Source organism: Rhyacophila brunnea, unplaced genomic scaffold (genome assembly GCF_057557595.1).
Source record: "Rhyacophila brunnea isolate RB1 unplaced genomic scaffold, BYU_Rbru_1.0 scaffold_4, whole genome shotgun sequence".
In the NCBI taxonomy this organism is placed as follows: Eukaryota; Metazoa; Arthropoda; class Insecta; order Trichoptera; family Rhyacophilidae; genus Rhyacophila; species Rhyacophila brunnea.
Genome location: NW_028233068.1, coordinates 26,645,600 through 26,672,726, shown reverse-complemented (window position 1 = coordinate 26,672,726; position 27,127 = coordinate 26,645,600). Strand labels below are relative to the sequence as shown.

At 33.2% G+C, this 27,127-nt stretch overlaps 1 protein-coding gene and 1 long non-coding RNA gene across 2 annotated transcripts in view; both read right to left on the bottom strand.

The window, feature by feature from the left end:
- The window catches only part of LOC147067170 (protein amalgam-like), a 281,872-nt gene that overhangs the window by 163,883 nt on the left and 90,862 nt on the right, over positions 1 to 27,127 (bottom strand). The gene's annotated exons all lie outside the window — the stretch shown is intronic.
- LOC147067155 (uncharacterized) overlaps positions 1,612 to 27,127 on the bottom strand; it is a 561,518-nt gene continuing 536,002 nt past the window's right edge. The window contains exon 2 of the long non-coding RNA XR_015071546.1: positions 1,612 to 1,914. This is a non-coding gene — a long non-coding RNA (uncharacterized LOC147067155). The remainder of the gene's footprint in view (positions 1,915 to 27,127) is intronic.

The window sequence follows — 27,127 nt, the reverse complement described above, 5'->3', positions numbered from 1 at the left end:
TTTTCTCTTAAACATAATATTTAACTAATTTTAGACTCAAATTTATTACTATTGTACTATGACAACTTTATTTTGGCATTGAATTTAGTAATCATTGCATGTGATCATATTATAATACCACGGAGGAGTCCACCGGGGAACATGAGTTCCCCAGTGTGAAAAAATATGGGACAAACTTAAACACGTGATAAAGAATATTTTATTTTCAATATTTACGTGTGTACGTGTTGTATAAACAATATGCGATTTCAATATTGGTAATATTTGAGAACATTCAGAAGGGTTTTGTATGTCTTGGTTTTATAACCTGCCGTAATAAAGTCGTAAATCTAAACTGGCTTTAAAGTCATGTCCATGGCGACCGGCGTTCACATTTTCATCTTATTAAACAGATTCTGTGAAGTCAACAATGAATGACAAACGAGAAAAAAGAAAAAATGATTCACAACAATATTCTTTTATATTCATGCCGAGTGTGTTTTGACATTTTTAATATCGGAAAATGAGTGAAAATACATAAACAACGTGCGCAAGTGAAAATTTTATTTATGATTTCTAATATGTTACTCGACAGCTGCTGTTTCAGGTTTTATTATCCTATCACGCATAAACAACGTAGGTATATGAAAGGTTTAGAAATCGCTGATTTGATAAACACTTCCCGCTGGAAGTCGTAAAATGCAAATGAGGACCACTGGTTCCGCGATAAATCACTGAAAACAATCACAAAATGCACTGTGACGTCACGGGACTTTAAAAAGTGGACAGTTAATTCTGTATGCGGCCATCCGGTGCCACAAAGTCTACAAACGAATCAGATTTTATCGCTCTGGTTAGTTATTTGCTAACCACACCTGTATGACATAAAACCGTTTTGTTTGATGTCCCGACTATCTGAAGGTAATTAATATTTTGAAATCAACTTCTTTCAAGTAAAGAATATACATATGTACATGACTGCGATTGCGAAATAATCCGATGCTCGAATAATAGATGCATAATATATACTATATCAGTGGTAGCGAATCTATGCCACGCGAATGTTTTATATTGATGAGAAGAAAAATACCTATATAATAATAAATTACATATCGAATCATATAACAGCAACAGGCAAATAATACTCTTCAAGAATAAGCATAATGTTTAATGTAAATAAATAATTCCATAGGTGGTCCCTAGGTTTTATACGCCACATATAATATTATCGTACTATTGCTATCACGTAGTAGGGGAAGCCGCGCCGTGAACCTCTGATTTTGATCGATTTACAATACTTGAGACCACTGTAGCGAGAGAATGCCACATCTGATCGGATCATTGCAGGGGCCCTATGTTAGAACTTGCGAGTGCAAGCTTCCTGGTCGACATGACGTCATATGACATCATTGTGACGTACTACCGGAGTGATAATAGCACTCGAGAAAATCACGCTACTCAGACAGCGGCGCTATTCATTGTCACCATACACATATAGGTGTTTCATCGTAATAATTATCTACGGTGAGCACTGCGCGCGGGCGGCATGCCTCGAGCGTGGATCGGCTGACGTCACAATTACGTCATGTCGTCTGGTGCCACACGAGTCGATAGTTAAGAAATCGGGGCCCAGGTGTCAATTTGTGCGTAAATAACCGAACTAAGTAATACAGCAACAGACAATTTAATTTCTGCCAACAAAAATTGCTGGACCAAATAAGAAACAAAAACTTGGTGGAGCTAGTAATAGTAATTCTGGCAGACAGTTTCAAAATTGGTGGACCGAAATGTATGGCGAAAGGTAAGTAGGTAATTGAAAAAGTGATAAAGCTATATGTGCTATGTTCTGTGAGTGATATCTAACTAGAACATTATAAATTTTAAAAGAATTCTTAAAAACCATTCCCCCCCCCCCCATGAAAAACAGCTCGGCACGTCAGACAGTCGAAAAATAATATTTGGGTTATTTTGGCACGCGTACGTAAAAAGGTTCGCCAACCTGTACTTATATTATTAGCTAAAGTATTTTAAATTTATTTACTTATTTATAGTATCCAATACGAATACACTATGGTCATTCATTATATTACAAGTTGAGGGCTTTGGACTGGACTAAATTCGAATAAAGATACAGGGTACTGATTTTACCAAAAAAAACGGGTCATATTTTTCACGACAGAATACAACACTAGTAACAATGACAGCGTTTTCATTTACACCAAACATAAGTCACACCTATAAATAAAAAAATAATAAACATGACTAATTATTGATAAATTGAATCGCATTTTTCTTTGCCATAGTCAACAATGACCTTGACACATATCTATAGATAACAATAACATCATTGTGTAAGAAAAATAGGTTTGCCAGTATGGTACCTAGTACCTACCTACCAGGCGAGAGCAATGTTTTTGGCAAAGACTGAAATTTAGTACATTTTACTGATAACTTTCATTTTAAATAATCAATACGTAAGCAATATTTATTTTTAGAAACAAGTTTGCAAAACACGATATAAAATGTGTGTTCATTAGAACGAGTCTAAACGTAGTTTACTAAGATCTTTCGAAGATACGATGAGGATTTTTAATAATTCATAAATTTAATGTATTTAAAAAAAATAAAAAATACATATGTAGGTATAACTTCTCCAGTTACCGGGTCTTCCTATATGAAGCCAGTCCACTTCTACGGCGTCAGCCCATCTCCTTCTTGGACGGTCTCTGGGTTTCTTCCGTTGGGGTAGCCACTTCGTCATGATCCTTGGCGCTCTAACTTCAGGCATTCTCTCCACATGTCCCGCCCATCGTAGTCTTTGGAACTTACAGTACCTTATGATTGTTTGCTGTTCAATCAGCTCTTCCAATTCATGGTTCATTTTTATTCTGTAGTTCCCATTTTCCAAAGTGGGTCCAAAGATTTTGCGGAGTATTTTGCGCTCGAAGACAGCTAATTTGTTTTCCTCGTTTTGAGTTAAGCACCAAGTCTCACAGCCGTAAGTGACCACTGGCCTTATAATTGTTTTATATTAGAAGTTTACTTCTTCGGCCTAGAATTTTCGACCCCACCAGTCGCTTGCAGGCATAATGCCGGAGATAATGCGGATTTTTATCTCCTCTGCTGTCTTATTTTGGGTATTTAGGCTGGATCCGAGATCCGAGCTTTGATGAGTGGACGTTTGTATTACCTATCATGTTTTTTTTTAATTGTTGAATGAGAAATGGATATTAGGCGCTCAACCTATTAGGTATGTACTCTGACTTCAAATACAAATTGATTCGGATTCGAACCTGGGGCTCACGACATTATAAGCCGACACGTAAGCCGCTCTGCCATTGTGGGCGCAAGGTTACAACAATAGGGTTAAATCAAATGGAATTCAAGTTATACATTTATATATTTTAGAAAAATCAATGTTTCTGTTTAATTGAAATCGTTCAAAAATCTTTATGGTACATTCGAAATAACTACATTTTAATTAATAATAAAAATATCCATAATATGCGATAATCTAATAAAAATCGGACTTTTAGCGTACGTGCATTTTGTGTGGGTTATTTTTTAATTTTTAAGTTTTTGACACGTCTTGATTATTTAAAATGAAAATATTCAAATGTACTCGCAGAGGCAATACGGTCACCCTGAGGACTGTATTTTAGTTACTGTACTTTGATTGGTAGAATCTTCTATTCTTTATTGCATTCAGAATATCAACTTCAATTATTGAATAGTACGATAAAAGATAACAATGCTTATCGACTTACAAATTAATGCCAATAAAAGCATAAATGCTACTAAACGGTTCGAAAAACAACTCCTAGCAAATAATTACTAAGCATTTACTGAATTTAGTTTTTATCAAGCGAGACATTCTAACGAATTTGGCCAAATTTGTCAAATCCCAATTCAGAACATTAAAAAAAAATTCCGCTGAAATACACAGTTTAGCGTTTATTACAAAATAAGAAGATGACAACGGGGCAAGCTGTATATAAAACAGAAAAATCATAGCAAATATCCTGATAAACGTACTTAATACAAAAACTATCTTGCAGAAATTTTAGGTGTTTCACTGGAAGCTTCCATCTTTAAAATATTTTTAAACTCCTGAAATGCTTTGAAAAGGAAACCAATAAAATAGTTGAACGTCAAAATACAGAAAAAATCGTAATATAATAATAGCCGTATGCGGGCTCTAGCACCATTTAGTAGTCACCACCATTCCGATCAATCGTCTACTATCTTCCCCCAATACGAGGTGAAGATTGCTTGCTCATCTTTGGTCACGCTATACAACCACATCGACTTGGGCCAACAAGCACTCCACCTACCAAATGGTCTCCCATCAAAATACTATACTTATATCCTTTCTGTGTTCCAAGGATAGAGTATAAGTTTTATAACTTTGCACTTTTTACTACACTGATACGCCTCTCTGCCTGATTACCTCGCATAAAATTAGACCAAATGATATTCACTTGTATTATTATATGTAGTAATAAATAAATAAATAGATAATATACTTTTTATCTCTGAAAATTGAGCGCTCCGGTTCGTAAACTTTTCCATTTCGAGCGCTGCCTAGAGTGCAAAGTTATGTGACGTATACTCTACGACTACGTGATGATCTTAGTTAATTTAGTTAACATCTCGTCGTTGTTTAAAAAAAATCGAAACAAGGAAAAAATAGACAACGTACTGTATGTAAGAAAATATTTCCCACCTGTGTTGTAAAACTGTGCAGGTGATAAATGATCGCTAGATTTTAGTAATGACATAATTCTACAAAATTAAAATTGGCTGTGCAACTATCCGCGACAGTACATGCAATTTGAATATGAAATAGTATAATAATTAGGTATAATCCCGGAACAGCGGAACGTTTTCGAGTAGTGACCCGCTCGAGCGGCCAGAGACCATAACTCACCCGGTTGATAGTATCTCCTATTGTAGGACTAAATTACGAGCATGTCCATGAAAAAAGTATACTATTAAATTGGGGGGAAAGACGAAAATTATTTCCGTAAACAAATACCGCTGGTTTAACATTGATATTACTAGTGGGGTCAAATTGATATTGTATTCAAGAGTAAATAAAACTAGACATTGAATTCCTGTTCTTGAATCCACTGCTAAATAGTATAGTAATGTAATGCTATGTGTTTAATATTGAGATTAAAGCAATCTATATAAATATAATATATTTATTTTGATTGCTTTAATCTCAATATTATTATATAATCAACTCAACAAAATATTACTATTACCTATTTTGAGCTATATATAGAAAATAACAAGATAAATTTCAAATTTTCCAAAAAATACCCATATAATAAGTGCACTGCAAAATTACTCCGTAACCAAATGCCATAATTTCATTCTAATCTAGGTATATATTTCAATAATCAAAGCCATTAGCCAAAATGTCGAATTACAAAAATATTACTTAATTCGTGACAGACATCTATTATTGTTTTCCTTTCTGGTTATATGGTCAAATATGTCAGAGACTACAAATTTTATAAAAATTACGGTCGTCAATAGGCGTTACTCAATGTACGCCTATAATACTGCGGAAATTTTGCTATTTATTCAGAAAGAGAAACAAAAATTTGGAGCTTACACGCCCTACAGCTACACCATGGCCAGACCAAAAGAAGAACGTAACAGGTATCTCAATACTTTCAGCTGTGCTTACAGCGAAATGCAGGGATCACTGGATATACATAACTAAACTATTTGAAAGGAATCATAATCCTCAATAGTGGACACGAAATCGAAGAATGTATATTTTATTAGGTACACTGCGAATGAAAGTATTTCAAACAGTTCTTCGATAATTTATATGCGCTAACATACCCATGACTCGAGGATCGTATTGCGTTGTAAAACTGAAAATGGTTTAACGTTTTATCCCTCTTATATCACTCATAACACATATACTTACCTCTAAAACCAAATTAGTCATAAAATATTTTTGGCGTAAAAGCATTTTTAGGCACACCAAAATATTTTAAGTTACATTAGTTATGGACGAAATATAAGTCATAAAAATGAGCATTAAAGGTACCATTATTTTATAATAAATTCTTTTTAAAAGTTACGTTTGTTTTAATCACATTTAGAAGAAACCTAGTTTCGTGGGAAATCGTGAACAGAACGTACGTATGAGTCGACTTTTAAAAAATTCCAACAAAGAAGATGTTTTAAAGTGATCAAACTGTCTTCGATGGTTCGTATAATGTACGTGTAATGGTAAAATGCTTATACTTATATAACTAGACTACAATGTTCTACACAACGTGTTAATAAAAGAAGGAAAAAAATACCCCATTCTCCAACTAAACGAAGCAGAACATAAACAGTCTGCGTAGTGTTAACGATCTAATTATTTAAATTTCACCACGGGAGCATAGATAAATAATGGCTCGCAAATTTTCACCACACCTGTACCTACACACCAGTTTTTTTTTTGTTTTTTTTTCATTATTTAACAATTTAACAAACAAAAAAATATGCTGAAATAAAACTGAGTAATTAGACGCTAAGCACACACTATGTTTCCGTGGCAAATTTACATTATAATAATGTAGGTATTAGGTAATGATGTATCCTGTTTCAAAATAATAACACAAATTGTTCTTAGAAACAAAATACGACTATGTAGGTATATTATACCTATGTTGAAGAATTTGGATATGTATTTACGACTTAATACCATTGATACCAAAAATCTGTTAAAAATCCTCAATATCAAGGAATATGCTCTTATTTCTAAACGTGTGACATTCATTCATTCAATTGCGTATTAATAAAAAAAAATCTACCATATATCTTTGAGAGAAATCAAAATATGTACACTATAATGATACATAATAGAAAAGTAATAATTCACTGAAACTGTTCAATGTACGCTCATTTGAGAACAGTTTTGTTTTAGGTTAATATTTGAATTAAAACTATTATTTTTCTTTTTCTACACTTCAACTACATTCATGACAAAATAATGTTATTTACCTTATTACGACAAAAGCTTCAGTTCCTTGGCTATTCGTTTATTTCATCGCAACTAATTAGGATCCTGATGGCTAAATTGGTAAAAGACTTTGATCGGAATCCGATAGATGCGGGTTCAAGTCCCGCTCGGAACCATATTTTTTTCAATCTGTTTTCTAATATAAAGATATATTTTTAAATTACGTAACTTCATTACATGCCAGCCACTAGATGTCCATAGTAGCACCACAGCCCATCACAACATTAATACAATAATTGTCAACACCTACATTTGGTAATATGTATTTTTAATTTATGAAATAGAGTTATGTAGGTATATGAAAAATATTTTATGGCTTCTAAGTCAGTAACTAAATGTATTGTAACATAGATCAACATATGTCATTCAAAAGAAGCTCATTTGATTTGGCTAAGGAATATTTTTTTACGGTAATGATATTGAACTTTGGTATAAATTTTATTGTATTTAATTATATGTAATTTATTAGACATGCTTATAAATAACGCTCCCGTGAGAGTACAAATAGAGATCATGACATGACGAACTTCATACCTATATAAGTGCTAGAAAAACAATTAATATTTGTTTATAATGTAAACATTGACTTTACTCACTTATTTGCTCATAATCGTATGTATATAGTGTATAGACATTCCGCATCTCAAATAATATAATGAGCACACATCCAAAAGCACTGCAGTATCAATTTTCTAATTTAAAAAAAATGTAATTTATGTTTGTTAATAAAAAATACCTAGTTCAAATAAGGCGGAGAATCATTTTTGTGCTAATTTAAAATTTAATATATTTTACTACGTAATAAATTTGATTTTAAATCATTAATACGTACCTATCTAAGAACATTAAAATATGTTTTATGAAATAAACTGACAAATTTAAAAGAACTGTATTTTTTGGAAGTCGGATTATTATTAGTACCTCATCAAATAATATTTGGAATATTTTTTAACGTTAAAATATATTAGTAGGTAGGTACTTAAATGTAAGTTTTGTGACCTTTTAAAAAACTTATTTAACTACATGTACATGATAAAATTATTCATAAAATACGGTGTATTAATAAAAACCTGACTTGCAAAAAACGTTAGTTTTTTTCGTCTAAATTAGGAGTTTATTTTTTTATGTTTTTAGATACCTACGTATTGATTATTTAAAATGAAAATTAATCACTAAGATTTTATCAAATTGAAGTTTTTAGTATAACTCAGGTCTTTAGCCCAAAAGAAAATGGTTTAGGTCGTTTAGGTTTAGGGACAGCTTTCCACCTGATTAAAAAAACAATAGTATAGCATAATAGTAGGTAAAAAAGGCTTTTATTTGTTCAGATATTTAGGTCTAAAGTTTTGCATTTCGTTTGAGATGGCTTTTAAAAACCACAAATATTGATTGCAGTAAATAAAGAAAAAAAAACGATAAAATATTTAGTTGACCATCTAGTTATTCACAGAAATATGTATACAAATAAATACCATTCAAAATAACCAGGTTTTGTTGTATCCATTAGATAGTAACTTATTAGTTATTGCTAATAAAAAAAACACTCGAATGTTGCGATTTGTTCTTGCTCTTTAGTATTAATAAGAAGTAATCTACATTCAAAAACCTATGTTAACCAAGTATCAATATACATGTTTGTTATGTTAATTAATATTATGTCAGAATAGATGAGGTAGACTTATTGATTGAATATTGATTCACCATCATCGGCCGAAGCTGTGATTTCTAGGAAATAAATTGATTAAAATATGTTCGATAGCAACGGTGTCAATGCCGGTCGGTTTTCAGGTGATGTCAGCTGTTTGCTCGTTACGCCATCTTGCTTTTGTTAGATCACTACGAAAATATTATTCTCGTGTGTAAACTTTCAACGTCAAGTGTTGTTACTGTCGTACGAAAATATTATTTTTTCATGTGTAAATACTAAACACATACCAATTTAAGTTCTATACCAAATCATCAACATACTTTTACGAAAAAATGTTGGATTGAATGTCAAACTACATAGGTACCTAGTTAGTTATATAAAAAACAAAGCATGTTTTTTGATTCAATGCTCAGTGCTCAGTGCTGGATAAAGATGGTCCTCAGCGAGCCAAATTAAAAATGTAGTACATAATAATGTAAACGTTACATCTGGCTAAATGGCACAATAAAAGCCTTGTGTTATAGTTCATTACTTTGTTTTTTTTATATGACACAGCAATCAATAATGTTGCTAGACAAAAAATGTAATAGTCTGCACTATGGGCCATTATAAAAACAAGATCTGCGCGGAGCACAGGCCAGACTTACTTTAATCACTTTAATAGTTCATCTGGGAGATAAAAATAACATTTTAAAACTGCCCTCCATACCAACAGGTTTTTGCTATAAGTAAGTACTCAGTAGTTGTTTATTCAATAAGCGTTTAGTTAGATCGGCGAACACTACTGCTGGTTGAGGATTGCTGAGATATTTTGTGTATAATGTATGTGACACTCGAAAGGCTATTTCTTTTATTTTTACGTAGCATAATCCTTAATGGAATAATTGAAGTTTCGCTACGACGTCAGAAGCCTCAATTCGAATAAGTCAGGAAATCGACACTCGATTATCTTCGTTGACCCAAAATTCAGAGAATTCCACTGAAAGTGGAAAAAGGTTTCAGTATACAATTAATAAAAGTGCATTTAACAATCTATTCACACACAAAAAGGGCGAGTTAAGGTGGAAAATGTGAAAATTGGTGTTCAAAGGATTAGAAAAGGTGTAATTTTTGATTCTTAATAAGCAGATATTATTTGCTAATTTGAAAGTAGAAGCAAACCCCAAGTCAATAAAAATGTGATAGTTATTGACATTCCACACGTAAAAACAGATTAAAAGAAAATGTGTGAAGAAATATCATAACATATAGACAAACACATAAAAATGCAATGAGTGATATATATTTCACATGCAAAATTTTATTTTACAGTGTTCTTAATGTATTTTATTCATCATATTATAACTAGTAGTCCGATCACAAGTTAGCTCGAGAAAGGTTGGGAGCCTGGGTACTATAATATAATATAATGTTTCAACATCATGCATTTAAGTAAGTGGATCCATCGACTGGAAAACTATAAGGTATACAATACGTAGTTTAATGATTTAAGGCGAATAAATTCAGTAGAGAAGGCACTGTGGGCGTAAACCGCCAGACAAATTGAAGCACTCGATTATCTGGACGCGGTATGTATCGATTTATTTTATCCAACACTTTTTATTTAGATAAGTGAACGCTGCTTACTCGCTTAGTATGTTCACAATCATAATAATTCATCCATTGTCGGTATATTTCGTAATTTTGTTATTAATGATTCGGTGTAATTTCGATCATTTTTAACCGCACAATGTCTGTCTGCAGGTACATTCAAATTGGACTAACAATTGGGCTTGCTTAAACAATCCAGTTACAGATTTATCGGCAGTACTTAAGGGCCAACATGCTCAGCGTAGGTCAAAACGGAGCTTTTATGGTATTTTCAGAGCATAACCCTGGACATTACTTAAACGTAGATAATCTATTTATATAATTTTGAAGCCTTATTATCCTTTATATTTATTTTTAACATTTGATGACTGCATAAAGTATTTTTAAAATATAAAATAGTATTCTTTTAAATCTCTCGCTCTAATGTTTTAGAATATAGTCATATTTCAGTACATCCATGTGCAATGGTGTTAAGGTTTTTTAGATTTATTAATTTTTAAACGCATTTACAAAACCATTAATAAAATTAATGTTAACATTATAGTGACATATTTACTATAAAAAAATATATTTTATAATCTTTGTGATCCCAAATTTGACAAGAATTAGGCATTTTATTATTCAAAAAATGAGCACGATTAACACATTTGAAAATAATTCTAAAGATACTGATTATAAGCTATGTCTTTGACCATTCAAATGTGATAAACGTCCTACGAATAATGATTGCTTTATAATAATTATTGACCTAAGAATAAGTAGTGTTTTCTTGAAATACGCCATTTCCAGATTTCAGAAACACGCGCGTTATCATGATCTTACTCCCTAGTTCAGTTTTAGTTTGTCAATTTATGGCTACGGCCGTATGTTGTAACTTAACCACTGGGGAATGTAAAAAGAAATGGCGTATTTCAAAAAAACACTACCTTTTAACTTTAAACAGCAATTATAGTTAGTATAAAAGTGTCCAATAATAATTGGTTGTATTTACGTAAAACCTCACTGTTTTAATACAATATGTAATTACATCACATTTGTTTATATTAGGGATTGCAATACCGAATGATAATACCAATACCGGTATTTCGGTATTTCCTATTGAATACCGGTATTCGTAAATTAATTAGAAAAAACAGAAGCAAGTATTTACCAATAAATATGATATACATATGTAAAAATATTAATATTTTATAGCATGTGTCATTGCTGATCACCAAGTATGATGAAGTGCTACGGAAGTAAACCAGACATCGCGAAACCTGACAAAAATACAATCCTGTTGTCCCTTTTATGTTAATAATTAATAAATTTAGTTTCCACTGTCAATACCGAATATAGGTATCGTTATTGTCTGATTTTTAAAACCGGTATTTCGGTATCGAAACATACTGGGATACCGGTTTTGAAATACCGGTATTGCAATCCCTAGTTTATGTTTATGTACAAAATGAAAATTTGCTTATAAGTTAGAAGAATATAGTAATATTAAACACACGCGACGTGTATTAAAGTTGAGAAGGTATCCCACACATACTACTTAATAATTATTATTGCAAATATTATTATATTATGATGCATAATATTAATGGGGCTTGAAAATAGGTTTCAGTCGTACTGCCCGTACCCCTACATTGAGCCGAACCGGAGGCTGTTGCGTGAATTGGTGGTTTTCCGGTTCCGCTGTGACTAGTTTGTGAAAATATTTTTGTGAATAGTGGGTAATAGGAATCAATAAAAATTAAATCTTAGAAGATTTAAAATCTTGTAAATAGCATAACCATCGCATGATAAAACCTAATTTTTATTTGACATACAATAATAGGTACTATGAAACCATGTGTGCGATTGTGTTTCAAGAAACAATTAGGTACTAAGTAAACTTTGTTCTTTTAATTTATTATAGATGCAGCAATCATCTGTTGGAAATCAATTTTAATTCAAGAAGTGAACGCTTGCTGTGTACAACACTGCGGACTCCCGTTGCGTAATTTAGCAACGAGTGCAACTTCTCAAAGTATATTCAAACCATTAATAATAATATTAATTTATGGTCTTGCTTGGAACGTATCATTTGCTGAAGACTTTTACTTTATTCTTCAGCTGAGGCATGGTCTACAAAGATCGTGACTAGGCGATGCGCGGATTGTGCAAATGCCGCGAGCCGAACAAAATATAATTTGTCATAAAAATTCAACATGCGTCCTTTTAATGTTATGTTTATTATTAGGATTCGTAATAATAATAGTATATTCATTGACATGTTTTCTTTTTCAAGTACCTACATGCGGAACGTGTTTTAGTCATCTTTGCACGATTTAAGAATATATTCCTCTCGACGCCATCACAAAACAAATTGACGAATTCACACCTCGACGTTCGCTCTCCGAATGCCAGCGAGTCCAAAATTTCGTCGCGCCTATAGTTGAAAATTATTTGCCGTTTCACTGATGTATCGTCTTAAGGCTCTTCAGCTGAGGCATGGTCTAAAAAAATCATGACTAGGCGATGCGCGGATTGTGCAAATGACGCGAGCCGAACGAAATATAATTTGTCATAAAAATTCAACATGCGTCTTTTTAATGTTGTATTTATTATTATATTCGTAATAATAATAGTATATTTATTGACATGTTTTCTTTTTCAAGTATGTACATGCGGAACGTTTTTTAGTCATCTTTGCACGATTTAAGAATATATTCCTCCAACGCCATCACAAAACAAATTGACATGCTCACACCTCGACTATCACTCTCCGACTGGCGACGACTGCGAAATTTCGTTCCACATACCTACTGTTCAAAATTATTTGCCGTTTCACTTATGTACTCTCTTAACAACAAAAATAATTGGGTTATTAAATTATAACATTATGTTATATCGTGTTGTTTTATACCGCTTTCGTCGAAATGTAGCACATGTAAATATTAGGCAAAAAACAAAACTGTCTCGAACGTGACGTCAGAAGGAAATCTGAAGTGTTCCCAGTAAATATTTGTAAAATCTCACACGTGTCAATACATAATGTAATGTTGTAGACGTGATGCACAAACTATGAACGGCATAGTACCAACGTGTGTACTTCTTACCTACAATGAAACAAAATATGGCATAGTTACATTCGGTAATGCGTAGTTTGTACGAAGGATAATCGACCGAAATCATATCAGCTCGTAGGTATACGATGGTAGAAGAGCATTCAAGCCAAATTGAATTTTCATCAATCAGCTCTTTGCCGAATCGGTAGATAATAGATAGAAATTACAAAAAAATTAGTAGCACTTGTTGTTGTTCCACTAACGACGGATTTAACTAACTACGGACGTGACATTAATTCTAAAATAAAATAATAATTACAGTTTGTTAACTTGCATTATTCGGAAATCATTTTAATTGCATGTCTTCCAATACAGAAAAAAAATATTAAAAAGTATCGGAAGAATTCCACACCAAAGAAACGTACGTATTAGAAAATATGTGTTTAAAATATTGGTACAGAGCGGGACTCAAACCTGCATCTACTGGATTCCGACCATTGATATAAGTACATACTACTGGATGAATCATATTATGCTTCAAAATGACGCCCGATTTTCAGTGACTCGGCAAGTGTTAAAACTTACTGTTTTAATATCAGCGGACTTAACTCGATATAAGCTCACTTAATATTTGTCTCGAAAACGACCTGGTAATAATTATGAGTAAGCCCGATCTAGCTTGCATCTTACTCTAACTAATAGTCAGCGCATGACGACTTGCTCTGTCCGCTCAGACATGAATTTTTGGTAGCTTGCAAGCTTTGAGTTGCAGACCCTTAGGGTCACTATTCCAATAACGTAAATTTAGTTTTACAGCCAGGGCAATACGGGTGAAATTCGGGAATCCATGTAAACGGTCTTAGCGCATTATACCTACAGGGAAATATTATAAGACGATATTCGTAATATCTTCTTTTGTGGTACATTTTTAAATTGACACTTGTATGGGAACTCCTCAGCTAGTAGTATATCAATGATTCCGACCAATGTGGTTTACCAATGAAGCCATACCTAATCACGACGAAATTAACCAACAACTGTAAGTCCGAGGTTTTATCGAATTTCGTTAATACTACCAACGATTTTTGTGTTATTTAAATCAAGGAGATAATTTCAAAATGACTTAAAGGTAAGTATAATAATTATGTACCTATCTAATAATATTTATTTCAGAGTAACATCCAATTCTCAAATTTAATCAATATTGCATGTCATTTCAAATAAAATACTATATTTTTAATTCATACAAATTACCGACGCGGCAATATCCTGATCGATAAAAATTCCATTCGCCTTGCTTTTTTTGTGTATTTGGGAATCGGCCTAATGATTTCGAACAATTTTCCATCGTACAAATGTTTTAGTAAACATATTTTAACGGTCATAGATAGCTGATGGAAAACTTTCTGTTCATTTCGTCTTTTACATAATGATGTAAAGACAGGACAGATTAATTATTTGAATAAAAATAAATATATAATATAGTTAGGTTAGCATTCACTGGATGGAAGTAAATAATTGTTATACTACATATTAAATTGTATTGGCAGGCAAGTGAGGCTGCGAATTAATAATCCACGAAAGACAAAGGCGACAATAAACCCACTTCAATTAGCTCACAAGGTTAGCAAACGCATAATACAATAATTAATACAAATACAACTTTGACATGACAAGTCGCCATAATAAGTTTAGTTATAAAGTATATTATACTTATCTACATCATCTAGTTAGATTCAGTTTTATAAGATTCGTGTTCAATGGAATCAAGGGCCTTGCGAAAACTCTAGTGGTAGATACGTATTTTTTATTTGGCAGATATCACTAGGATTTAGTATGATTTACCACTTATCCTACAGTAGAAAGCATAAAACAACGTACATAAATTATTCATAATATAGGTATCAGGACCGCTAAACGAGCGGGGTGGGGGTTCGGACTCGGACCCACTCCACAGTACTAAAAATACTATTTAGGCGAATGGAATATGACTTCTTCTTCTCCGACAGGACCTCACACGCAAGGCCTGTAACAATGGAAGACCCGTGACACTCATGCAACGATATAGGCATCCAATGTTTGTTTGAATATTCTAAAAGATGAGACGCCGCCGACGACAAAATCGGACACGACGATCACAATGATTATGACTTGTCGATTTGTATTTGATAAACATTTGTGGACGCACAAGCGCAATGAGTAAGTATAGCTGCAAACCAGGTTTTTATCACTAGATCAAAAATTCTGTTCCTGGGTATGGGGAAGGTGCCTGAAAAAGAACGGAGGTCCGCGGTGGAAGCGACGACAAGTCATTGGCACCAGATAGATTTTGTTAAACCTGACTGTCCCGCCGCCTTAAAAATATTAATTATCATGGATTTTTTTAGAAATGGACCGATACCATTTTTCTGTATACACGCCTGATAGGTACCTACTAACTATTAAAGATTGTGCTTCTCTTTTGTTTATCAATGAAATGTTCACTGCTTTATGGTAAACTTTACAGAACTAAAATTAAAAAAAATCCATTGACAGAATTACATTTGAACTTATTGATAATGATTCATAAAAGTTCGGCATATAATTCCGAATATTATGCAATGCATAGTAAAAAATAACCGAATACTACGACGGTCATAGAAAAATAACTGATTTACATATTCACAAGAAACTACCATTAAATTTTATTTTTTCGTCCTTGACATTTGACATTAGTATACAGTGGCATGCCTAATACAAGTCATACAAACTTTTCCTGACAAATTACGTCCTAGTAAGTAAAAAATCAAACCACCATTGTCATCATAAGTTATCCGACAACCCTGGACGGGTCCTAGCTCCTCAAAGAATTTCCCCCATCTCCCATATCCTGGGCCAGTGTCCTCCAGGAGCATCCTTGTTGACACCGCCTAACCACCGGAGTCGGGGTCTGCGAATCAACCTCCGATTGTCCTGTCTAATCCAGGATTCCCCTCGACGGTTAATCACTGTCTATTCGTGCTGTATGGCCCGCCCATCGGATCTACCAAGTTTAACGAATGCGAAGACACATTTATCTTGAAAGAAGTTGTAGAGCTCTAGGATATGCCTATACACTGGTTTTCTTCTTCCACTACGTAGCACCTTCCTCTTGAATACGAGCGCACGCTCATCGGCCTTGGTCAGTATTGACACAACACTCCAAACACTTCGAAGCGTAGGTCAGTATTGGTCGGATCAGAATGTTTGTACGGCGGAGAGACTGCGAGACTTTAGTTTAGGTGATTTTGTAGACTAAAGTAGCACCCTTTCGCTGCTTTGACTCCATTTCCTTTGTCCTAACAAAATCAAACTATCTAGCAATATGGCGAGAAACATTTACACAGTCGTTTCATACAACAAAAGAAAAAGAGGGTTTCGTCGTAGATAATTATTCTAAAACCTACTAATAAGTAAATACGTTCAATAAAAAATAAAAAAGGCGAAGATTTTTTAAAATACTAGTTAGATCAGCGATTTCCAAACTGGGAGGCGAGAAAATTTGAACAATGTAACCACTGGTTTACAGTTTCCAAGTGCATAGTTCATAAAACGCCATACTACAGTATCTATTTGACGATGAACAAGATGATGAATTTGGATTGACTACAACTATTGAAAAGGAAAAATTGATAGAATTATCATGCGATACTTCATCGAAACATTCAGTAGCACCTCCTCAATAACACTAGATTTGATAATCTTTGTGCAGATGAACAAGCACAGTCGCCATCGGATTAAAAACAAATTATTTTTAAAATCAATATAGGTATTATTATATTATAAGTATGTACATAGCAAACCCTTCTTATTATTCTGTAAATTACATTTTCTTAATTTTTTTTTTTTGATTAATATTTGTTTTACAATTTAAAAACGTGTCTGTATTATTTTATGAAGTTGGGGGGGGAGGCGCCAAGATTAGATTTTTTTTAAAGGGGGGGGGTAGTAACATAAAGTTTGGAAGCCACTAAGTTAGATACTCGACGATAGTGCCTACTGACGTGGCTATTACATTCAATTGCTATAATAATTTTCTACACAAACAGCGGAATATCTAAAAAATATACGTAAGTAAATTTTAAGGAATTTTCGTATATTATAATAAAATTCGCTGGAATCCGTTAGATAGTAATGAACTGTGAACCACGTGTAGAAACAAACACTCTTTAGTGTGATTAAAATTGGTGCTAGGCGAATAATTATTTAAATTAATTAAAAAAAACAATTAAACGTTTGATGCCGCACTTAAATAAAAGCAACACCCTATTTTAGCTTACCACAGTGGCGTGGGAAAATTAAAAAAACAATATTGTGTTGAAATAAGTTATTATCAGTTGATGTAGGTTGTATACTCTAGTATACGTTTTATAACTTTGCACTTTTTACTATAGGTACTGATATGTCTCTGCCTGATTACCTCGCATAAAATTAGATCAAATGATATTCACTTGTATTAATAGGTATATGTAGTAATAAATAGATAATATTACATCATTTTCATCCTAGAACCGGAGTGCAAAGTTATGAAGCACATACTGTGTACATATTTTTGCAGAATGCATAAGCAATAGGTATGAGATGATAATATAATATTGCTCGCGATTTAATTCACCAATTGAATGTTAACTACGCGTATATGACGTCATCCTTCAGAAACATGATAATTGAAACTATTATTTAAGCTGGACAAAAAATTCGGTTACCAGGTTAATGAATAAAATATGTACTTAGAAGTTTTCACTTTTAAAACGTTTTTTTTTTTCAAACATATTAAATAAAGTCTTCGTATGACTGCCTACCTAAGTAAAATATTTTACTGTACCAAATAACAAACCGTCCTCTGACTCCAAGATGAATGCGGAGGTTGGGGGCTGCGGGAGAGAAGGTGTGAATTGGTGTTATGTGAGTTGTTGGATGGAACAACTGATTTATTGTGACAGGCAGAAAAGAAAGGAAGGAAAGGAAGAAATTACAAAAGTACACCAATCTTTTACACTTAATAAAGTTAAAGAACGCTTCTTATCACATCGGCGGCAGCTTAGTAGGTACTGAATCTTCAAATACGTTGTTGTTCATGTGAGGAATGAACTTCATAGATCTGGGAATTGACGTAACATCAGAAAGCGTGGCTTGAAATGCGTCTAGATAGGTGCCGTCACAAAGAGGCGATGTCACTAATCGCTACGTCATGGCAGCAGCGCGAGCGTCGTGGTCGCGAAGAAAACTGCAGCTTTTCTAAGTTATCACGACCCTCACCGACCGATAAGAGGAAGCCAGATATAAAGTGAAAATATCTGGTCGTGTTTTGTTTCCGGTACACCTAAATATGAATCAATTAAATAGAGGTTCCCCGAGAGTCTACACAATATTTCAAGTGTAGGCCAATGAAAATCAGTTTGGAATCTCTGTGATGGTTGAAACGAACACCTTTTATAACCCATTGTTGAATTTAATTTGTAATTCTTTGTAGTGCTGCACTGGTGTTACAATCTAAAAAAAATAGAGTGACATCATAGGAAGTAATAAATTCCGCACAGTAAACTATTTATCTATGGATAATGGCCACACTTTGAACGCGAATAATTAGAAACGTTACGTAACCAAAATAAGTTTGTAGTTTTTTCGTTCAGAGTAGTAATACTATTTTTATGTCTTTTTAGTAATATGTGTGGAGCGTTGGCGTATATTGAAAGGCCGAGTTGTTCCACGAGAGAAAAGTTTATTATATTATTGTATAGTAAAAGTTCACTGGTGTATTCTACAATAGTGAGTCACGAAATGACTCACGGATGTCATGTCATGAGATGATAATATTATACATCTTATAATAACCATGACATTGCAAACACACATTTTTAAATCCTCAAATAAATGTTTATTTCGTGGGTTATCGCGCGATAGATTTAAGTTTTTATTAATTAATTAATTAATACGTACACTCGTGGATCATGGTTCATTTACAAACAAGAAATGAATGAATGATATCATTCATTTCATGACAGTTGGTCAAAACTCTAGATCTAGATTCTAGAACAAATTATAATTTACATATATTTTGAAATGACGTTCGTATTTGTCACCATTATCAGGAGCCCATAACCCGGGGTCAGTGGCGGTTCTCCATGAAGCAGATGAGGCGATAAAAAATGAGGAAAATCTTTGAAATACATAACAATTATTTTTGGCTGACAATCTGGTACCTAACTTAACTATTGCAGTATTTTTCACATGGATAAAATTCTCGCAATTGCGCCTCAAAGCCTAGTCAGTCTAAAACCGCCCGGCTGGATCCTGACTTCCTCGAACAACTCTCTCCACCTGTCTGTATACAAAGTGGCCGCTAATATAGCAAACAAATTTTACTCTGTATTTCTACGGTCTATTGGCAATTGGATCTTTATTTGACGACCAATATTAATTGTCGTTCATACGCTGTAAAATTACCTAGTCAACGCAATATCTCAGTCACAATACCGGTATAACAGCACAGAATTCTGCCACGTGGCAGCTCGATCGATTTAAAACGAGGTAACTTTTAGTATGCCATTTGCACTGACTTCAGAGTAGTATGACGAATTATCCGTTATTAATAATAAAAAAATAACACCATGTCGTTATCTGACGTGTTCAGCATTTACGACTGTACGAAATAGCTTAAAGAATTTCTTAACATTTATGTACCTATATTATGTTATGCCGAATGCTCATGCATTGGTCAAAATAGATGGTAGCGCTCCGGTGGTGTTTTTTGCAACTAATCAAACTAACCAAATGTGTCAAATGTCATTGACTATATAAATATATACAAATCAATAATTACAATGACGTTCATATCCATTTACTATGCCCAAAAAAAGTCTAGAACTATAATATGAAAACGGAAGAATTTCATTAAAAGGTATTTTCGCGATTTGATTTATGCTTGGGTGAGTATCAATCGTGCAATGGTTGATTGTTTGTTTGTGATAGTATGAATTGATAGTTTTTTGACACTTGTTAGCTAACCTCAAAATGGACATTCAGTTGAATTCAGAATTACAAAACCTAACCTAACCTAATAATAATAATATTATATTATGTCCGATTGTCCACGGTGGCCGCGCGGTTTAAGCGTTGGACTATAAAGCCGTGGGTCCCAGGTTCGAATCCTGGGTCTGGCATGTACACATATTGTTTTTCAATTTGTGTGTGTGTCAGGGTATGGCCTAATAGGTTGAGCAAGTGGCTGACATCCATTTCTCATAAAAAACAAAATCTGTCAATACAAACCTCCACTCTGTGGAAGCCCATATGATCCTATCAGGATCGAACATGGTCGAAAAAAAAATGTCCAATTATAACTAATAAAACCATCCGTATTAAATTTACTTTTTCTACTGCCATGTTTACAGTTTAAGAATTCCATACCCTGGCGAATTCACGCACTCAGCAGATAATTTACCTAATTCATGAATAAGGCAACGGGCTTGACTATTACATGATTTAGGCAAAATTTTTCCCATTTCATATTGTAATAGTCAATTTCGCACATTCGGCGTAACATATATAACAACCACTACATCGGTTTATTTAACTCAATCTGAGCCCCGTGGCTTGTTTTAAAAATGACTACAACCGGAAATTTCGTGATAGGCTTGAATTACATTGACTAAGAATTTTACCGTCCAGACTAGAATATAGATTGTAGACAGATCAATTATGTTCCATTCTGCTGGGGTCACAATTTGACCCTGGTTCCTTGTAAAACGATTACTCATATTTTCGCATAACAGTAAGTGGATATAAATGCCTATCAACTGATGCTAAATTTCCAGTATAATAATCGTGTGTAACAGCAATAATATGTCAAGTTATATATGAAGTTTGAAGTTAATTGAATCATTATTTGAGTAGTACCAATCTAGTTTTATGTAGACATGGCAACCATAATATCCAGTAACTGATTACTCTGCAAATTGGGCACACTTTTTGGTTTATCAATCAACTGATAGATACCTACATGTAATTAATATTTTCATTTCTTCATAGGACTTTTTAATTTAACATTAAAAAATACAAATTTAATCAGAATTATCATAATACGATATTAACCTTTGTGAATATGGACCTTTATGATAAGCCGATGGATAGTTTCCATTGCCTTACGTAATTTCAAAAATAATGTACGCATCAAACCTATGCGAAATTAACGTTAGTAATTATAGTAGACTGCTACGCCCATCCTATGTAATAAATCAATGATTTACCGACAGCAAAACTGCCCTCCAGGTTCTCTATCCCGAGCTCTGTCCCCAGTCAGTCACACTCAAACCTCTTTACGTCCCTCTTGACGCTATCCGCTCATCTCCTCTGAGGGCGGCCAAGGCCGGGTGCCTCAGGAGTTCCATATATAGTAAATCAATGGGTCGACCAAAGAGAGAAAACTCGGAACGGCGATAAGTATGTTGGTGGAGTAGGTTCACTAGACGAATGGATGAACCGAATTTTTGAAATTTAAAAATCAAATCATAATTTAAACCCATAGATTTAATATAACTTAAAACCACTGTAATCCTGTTACTTCAACATAAATATCCAAGCAAGCAAACCTGACACTATATTTATAATTGTGATAAAGAATATCATTGTTACCCGAATCTTTGAAGAAATTACGGAAATATACGCAAAGCAACATTTCTCAATGCGTTCTCATTCGATAGTTGTAGGTACTTGTAATTAATAGTCGTATAACCGGTGATAAATTAAACCATATCTTGTCAATACCGCGTAAAAATCATTTATATTTTGGTTTGGTATCAAACATGTATAATAATTATATAACTACCTACTATATTTTATTACCTGATAACCGGGTAAAGAACTATTGAATATTCGACGATCCGGTTATTTAAAAAGTCAAGTAATTCGCATGCCTAGTTGTGTGGCAGTCAGTTAAAATAAAATTGTTGGTCACTCACACAGAATGCAAAAGCTTGCCGCGTTTCAATGAATGTCAATTTACATCTAGGTACCATTAATGCCACTACTGGTTTAATAAGGCAGTTCAGCCGACAGCACACGTCATTTATGAATTTTATTGTCATTTAATTTCACTTATGTACCTACGACATTATTTTTAAGTCGCATCCTATAATACTGAAATACTTTCAGAGTTTCAGAAGATATTGTGCGTGCCATTCGTATTAGAAATCTTGTTATTATGCAGCAGTGTTGCCAACTGTCATTTACAAAAATATGCCAGACCCGGGGTACCTACCAAAAATAATCTAGATGACAGAAAAAATAGTAGATTTTCACAAAATTGAAAAGTGTCTACACAGTCTGCACTCTAGAAACTATCATTTCAAAAGAATATATCATACCTAATTTTATTATAAACATTATTTTAATATCGTGACAAAAAAGATCGAACAAGAATTACGTACTTACTTATTTTAAAACTAATCAAATGTGAAGTCTGAAATTAATAATTAATACGGGTAAGTAAGAAATTCAGTCATCATTTTATACTATGTAACATTTATTTTATTTATAATATATAAGGTACAAAAGACCAGCATGTTGATTATGTTGACTTTATTATGAGAAAACGTTTTAAGCTGTTTGCGGTGTCGAAAAACACTAGATTTAACGGCATACGCCAGATACGAATTTCATAAGCTAGATAGATGCATATACAAAAATGCTAGATCTGGTAAGAAAACGCCAAGTTTGCGATGTGGATTAGGTACAATATCCTTTACCGGCCACGCAAAAGTCTCCAACGCAAAAACATAGTTCTGAGTAGCCATCTAATGAGAACATTTTTAGTGTGGTTGAATTAGGTAGCCAAAAAAAATATAGTAACTAGGTACATTATATTTCAAGCGCTTGCGAATTACAAAATGGCGACGTAAAATCAAATATTAACATGGATTTTGGCTCAATATACATATTAGATTACGTTATTAAGAAGGTTCACTTCAACGTCTTATTTATTTTATTGCACTGGCAACTAATTTAATAATTAGTCTAGTAAGCAGAGGGTTGGATCAGACCCTTTTTTGAGTTGCTCCGCTCCGAGACCCAATAATTGCTCCAGCTCCGCTCCAGGGTCTGCTCCGCTCCGGGTAAAACTCTTAATAGGTATTATGTATACAAAATATGTTAAAAAATAAAAAAATACTTAAGTAGTTTTGAAATCAGGTTTATTATTCGTCCTTTTGATTATTAATTCTATTAACAAAATTGCTGGTAGCAAATCGTTTTTCATTATCTGCCTCTTCTGTCAAAAAAATGAGGTTATTTATCGCTTGGGAGTGTTGCCGTAATTCAAAGTGTCAAATATAATATTTTCATTGGATTTTAGGACGAAATTTTAATAATAATGAAAAAACATCTGGAGCAGTGGAGCACTACAAATTTTCGGTGCGCCGGCTCTGCTTCTGGTCCGGGTAAAACCCCATTGCTCTACTGCTCCCTGCTCCTGCTCCCAGCACTGCTCCAATGCTCTGATAGTAAGCCTTTCAGCTTCAGTTTCATTGTTAAGTTGAAAATCTTTGGACGTATCCATAATAATATATTAAATTAATACTGACGTAGGTATCTCGATAATCTGAAAGTGTAACGTGTTTCCTAAATTGACTTGGAAACTGGACAATGGTTTCAACCTTTTACAATTAATTGTAAGTAACAAAATGGTAACGAAGTATTAACAATAGATTCGTGATTAATCAATGGTCAATGGTAATCAATCACTAAACCAAACAATTAAGTCTGCGTACTTGTGCAAAACGGTTCAGAAAACAAATTTATAACGTAGGTAAAGCCAACGTTATTAAAATGTCCCCATACTATGTATATAATAATATGCATGTATAGGTATCTACACTACTATACCAGCTACATTGTAACTGGTACCCACTCACAAAACAAAGGAGGTTGTCTCGTCAACTTAATTTAAATCAAATCATAAAATATCATGTTTTGAGCGCAGCTTAGTGAGTAAATAAACAGTTTACGGAGTCGAGAGCTGGGGTTCAACGTCCTGTCATGTCGCCAACGTAACTAATGATAATATTATATCAAACAGTTTGATGTTGAAAAGAATTGTGTCGATGAGAGTTTGATGACTGGTCGAACTTGCCCGCGAAATTCTTTTTGAGGTCAACCAATCTTACTTTGTTTCGGCGAATGCATTGGGTCATTGGACGTATAAAATAAATACAATGTATAATCATCTTAGAATATCCATGCTGATTCACATTCAAAGATTACGTCAAAATTTTCAATATAGAGAGCTTTTATGCATAGTGACATCACATTGCGTGACGTCAACATTATTGTAGCCATTTAAAAAAAAATACTATTTTCTGGTAGGTCTACCCAATTCATTTATGATTTTTATAATGAAGAATCGTAAAAGTACGCAAACTGTAAATATAAATAATTAATAATTGCACAATATAAACTTTAAATAAGTCAATGGTTACTTAATCAGTGGTTAGTTGAGGCATGGTCTAAAATCTCAAAAGATCGTGACTAGGCAATGTGCGGATTGTGCAATGACGCGAGCCGAACGAAATATAATTTGTCATACAAATTCAACACGCGTCCATTTAATCTTAATGTTATGTTACTGTTATATTAGTAAATTCATTGTCATGTTATCTTTTTCAAGTAAATGGGTAGCGTTTTTTAGTCATCTTTACATGTTTTAATAATATATTCCTCCGGCGCCATCACAAAACAAATTGACGTGCTTACACCTCGACTGTCGATCTCCGATTGGGGACGAGTGAAAAATTTCGTACCACATACTGTTGAAAATTATTTGCCGTTTCACTTATGTATGCTCTTAAACTTAATTGATTACCCAACGCATTGCGGAGCCAGTGTACTAAACTTTGTATAATATCCATTGATTGTTATATTTTATTAATATGGCAACAAAATTTAGCTTTCGAAATGGCGCCTCTTTGTTTTAAATGCAACGGTCAAAATAATATAATATGGACGAATTTAATACTGCTCATAGATTTGTAATATTTCATGCATCCCGCTTTTCGGTTTATCGAACAATTCGATCAGACAACATGCTGACTTGTCATCTGAGGTTTTCTAACCTGTAACCCGGATGACTCAGATTTTTCATTTAATTCGCAGTCATAGGTAAGCCGATAGCTCAACTAGGAGAGCCGTCACCCAAGACAGTGAAAATATGAGTGATTCGAGTCCCTCTCGATCAGCCTTTTTTCTAGGATTGGTATATGTGTGTGTGTTATGAGGTTTTTCAAAGATTATATTATATTAATTGCAATAGTAAGAATTATTTTTAAATGTTGTACGTATTCGGCATTGAATAAAAATATAATAACCGTTGTGTTGTAGTCATATCTATCAAAATAGAAGATAATTAATAATTATACCTACACTTTATATATTAGTATATTACCCATCTATTTTTAAATTACAGAATTATAGATAATTCTATTTTTAATTCAATATAAAGATAACATAATATTTACAAAGCGAAGCCGCACTATACTGAAAATACATACTTATAGATTTCTTGGTTTTTTATATCGCACATTTGTCAACAAAATACAAAACTCCGTGAATAGTAAGTAGAAAGGACAACTTTATAACTAACTACCTACGTTAATCCGGAAGTAGAGAGTGCGTAATTCGTTACTAGAGTAGGAAGAGACTTTGATAAAAAAAACACGAAATGCATGTAAATTTTGATGACTTACATTTCTTCGTACTTATATGCATCGATTGATAGTTCCCAAACGTGTTTTCACTTCATTACCTGCAACAAAAGGAAAAAATAATTAGAATTTATAAACATGGATAATATAGTTAGAAAACAGATGATTCAGGGGGAACTTTGAAAAATCGAAAAATATCCATATTTAAATGAAGATTACCCGAAAATAGAGGTTGTTATCAAGAAATCTCATCTCGAGAATTCTCATTTCTCGAGAAATCACCAAATTGTCATTTAGCCAAGCTGTCGACCACAACCGGAATTTAAAAAATTGAATGGAATTTCTCAAGAAAATTTGATTAAGTACTCGATATAAAAAGAGCCTGAAATCTGAATGGAATTTCTAAAAATCTCCTAAAAATGTAATTCCTCATAATATGTCATTGTTTGGTCGAAAGAACTAAAAAAAGCTCTCAACTTTCAAACTGAAAGGAATTTCTTAATTAGTCTTATTTTTTACAACGTTTTATTAGCTCGTATTCTTGTTTGTCTGGTGGTTGTTTGTCCAGTACAAATCTTGCAATCGATTTTTCACAAACTTCCCGACTAGCTAGACATTTGAAACTTGAATATATCAGAACCGATGCCAATGCATTCTTTTAATACGTTTAGCCATCTTTAATCAGAATTGAATTCATTTTCAGTTAATTCTGTTTTCTATGGAAAGTTATTTCAGAAAAATCCGCAAAAAGTAAAAGACTATTATCGGTTGCTAATGGAAGGGGGTGGTCCTAGCAACTAAATTATTAATATGTACGTGCGTTACTATGGAAATCAAAATGAAATGTCAAAATGACATTTCAGTATTCTATATTTTGTTTGTTTGTTTGTTTTTTATTTACTTCATATCAAGTACAAGTATGAGCATATTGTGCATAATAATTCAACAGAAAATTTTAAAATGTTGTATATAAAAAGTTCTTTTTATCTTGTAATTAGTTTAGCTGAAATAAATATGAAAATAAAATTGGTAGGAATATCTAAAAAAATCGTTTGAAAAATCATCAAAAAAACACTTTTCTCGATAAATGAAAACTACAATAGAATCATAATACCTACCTATT